Source organism: Pinus tabuliformis, chromosome 2_1 (assembly GCF_031772625.1).
Source record: "Pinus tabuliformis cultivar Carrire ecotype Pingquan chromosome 2_1, CPIR1, whole genome shotgun sequence".
Lineage (NCBI taxonomy): Eukaryota > Viridiplantae > Streptophyta > Pinopsida > Pinales > Pinaceae > Pinus > Pinus tabuliformis.
Window position 1 is genome coordinate 528,883,527 of NC_142299.1, and position 1,873 is coordinate 528,885,399.

General features: G+C 35.1%; 1 pseudogene; it reads left to right on the forward strand.

Annotated features, from left to right (window-relative positions):
* Positions 1 to 205: 205 nt before the first annotated feature.
* LOC149201308 (putative serine/threonine-protein kinase WNK11 pseudogene) lies at positions 206 to 1,100 on the forward strand (annotated as a pseudogene).
* Positions 1,101 to 1,873: the final 773 nt, after the last annotated feature.

Consider the following 1,873-nt stretch of genomic DNA (forward strand, 5'->3'; position numbering starts at 1 on the left):
GAAAATGCTGTCAGTGTCGTCAGTAATCCCACAGGAAGCAAAGTCTTCTGTCTTATCTGTCTGTTCGTCTTCCGAATTTAGGGAAAATCTCCATTTATGTGTCTTCCTATAGCCCTGCAAGGGTTTCTGTTTATTAAATTCAAATTAGAAGAGGAACCGAATTTGGAGTTCTGGGGCTAGCGTTTTCTTTACCGGAGGTAGAGAAATGCCTAGTGTAGAATATGACACCTGTGATAAGGACAGGGAACCTTTTGTGGAACTGGATCCCACTGGTAGGTATGGTCGCTATGAAGATTTGCTGGGCCGTGGTGCCATGAAGAAGGTATACCGAGCTTTTGATCAGAAAGAAGGTATTGAGGTTGCTTGGAACAAGGTGCCTCTGCAAAACCTAGATGATGCTTCCATACAGAGGATCTATGCAGAAGTCCGTCTGTTGAAATCTCTGAGGAACAAGAACATAATTATGCTCTACAATGCATGGCTGGATAGAAAGGCAAGTCATGTGAATTTCATTACCGAGGTCTGTACCTCAGTTACTCTGAGAGAGTACCGCCAGAAGCACCGTCATGTCTCCATGAAGGCTTTGAAGAATTGGGCACTTCAGATACTGGGAGGATTGCATTATCTTCATAATCATGACCCTTGTGTAATTCACAGAGATTTAAATTGCAGCAATATTTTTGTGAATGGCAATAGTGGCGTTCTGAAGATTGGGGATCTGGGTCTTGCCACTACACTGGGAAATGATCGTTGTGCACACACTGTCCTCGGTACTCCGGAATTCATGGCCCCAGAATTATATGAGGAGGATTATATATTTATTCTTTCTGCATGTGTTTGCTGGAGATGGTTACTTTAGAAATTCCTTATAGTGAATGCCGTAGCGTTGCTCAAATTTATAAGAAGGTGAGTTCTGATATAATGCCTCAGCATTGGAAAAGGTTACCAATCAAGAAATGCCTGCAGCATTGGAAAAGGTTACCAATCAAGAAATGAGACAGTTTATTGAAAAATGCCTGGCGGCAGCACCGGCGAGGCCTTCTGCTGCAGAACTTCTGATGGACCCATTTTTTAAAGGAGTACAAGCATGCACCTATTAGATGCCAAGTTGTTTTACTGAACAAGATATGGATTTCTGCCTATTTATTTTGCCAATTTACTTTTGAGATCTGCCCACATTCTTTCAAGAGTTAATGTGAGGAAAAGTTGTTATAAATAACAATAACACATAAATGAAATTATGTCTATAGATTTATAATGGCTCATTTTGCCACATTATTTTGATATCTCTTAGATTTAGCAATTCGGAAAGATAGATAAATGATTTTAGATGTGTATAGATTTATTGTAGGTTATTTGGCCAGATTTTTTTTGCTATCTCTAATATAAAATTATTTGGATTTTATTTTTATTTTTATTTTTTGTGATATGGAAAAGTATTATATCTAGGGTGTTTAAGTATTAAATTTATTGGCATTCAATTATTTTAATTTTGATTGGTTGATAATTTAATTTATTATAAATTTGTCAATTAAAATATCATATATCATATGTTGTGTTTAGAATATAATTTTTTAAATAACTGATATTGCATAAATTTTAGAAAATTATTGAAAATCTTGTAGATTATAAGGTCAGATTCTTATATAATGCAATTTAATTCAATATTATAATTATGCATTTGAAAAATGAATCCATTGTTTTCAATCAAGGAATAATCCAAACTTCAAATTAAACATGTAAGAGAGGCTATAAGCTATTTCAACCACCTAATATGAAACATTGAGTAGAAACTCTAAACTATGGCTATGTCTTTGTAGGTAGCAAAAGACTCTTAGATATTTATGGTGGTGTAAAGTATTAGAATCAGTTA